Here is a 594-nt window from a genome sequence, read left to right as displayed (position 1 = left end):
CAATAACTATATATCTATCAACAATTACTTCAAATATAAATGGATTAATGCGCCAATGAACAGATAGGATAGCTGAATGGATAAGAAAACAAGACCCGTACATATGCTGCCTACAAGAGACTCACTTCAGATCGAAAGACACAGTCTATGGCCATGCCACCCTGAACAGGCCTGATCCCATCTGATCTCAGAAGCTAATCAGGGTAGGGCCTAGTTAGTACTTGGATGGGGGACCACCTAGAAAAACCAGGTACTATAGGCATAAAATTTTTTTTAAAAAAATAAGGGATTGTAAGCCGACAAGGTCCTTGCGATCTGTGAGGCCAACAAAGGATTGCCTCACCCAAAAAAAATTTAAAAAAGACATACAAACTGAATAAAGGGATGGAAAAAGATATTTCATGAAAATGGAAATAAAAAAAAATCTGTGGTAGCAATACTTATTTCAGACAAAATAGACTTTAAAACAAAGACTATAACCAGAGACAAAGGAGGATCCAGTAATTTCACTTCTGGGTATTTATCCAAAGTAACCCAAAATACTACTTTGAAGGGATATATGAATCCATATGTTCATTGAAGCATTATTTACAA

At 35.9% G+C, this 594-nt stretch overlaps 1 pseudogene; it reads left to right on the top strand.

Annotated features, from left to right (window-relative positions):
• The first annotated feature begins 143 nt into the window (after window positions 1–143).
• LOC112485474 lies at window positions 144–262 on the top strand (annotated as a pseudogene).
• Window positions 263–594: the final 332 nt, after the last annotated feature.

This window comes from Pteropus alecto, unplaced genomic scaffold (genome assembly GCF_000325575.1).
Source record: "Pteropus alecto unplaced genomic scaffold, ASM32557v1 scaffold10741, whole genome shotgun sequence".
Lineage (NCBI taxonomy): Eukaryota > Metazoa > Chordata > Mammalia > Chiroptera > Pteropodidae > Pteropus > Pteropus alecto.
The sequence above is the reverse complement of the archived record's forward strand: the minus strand, read 5'-3'. Positions and strand labels throughout refer to the sequence as shown.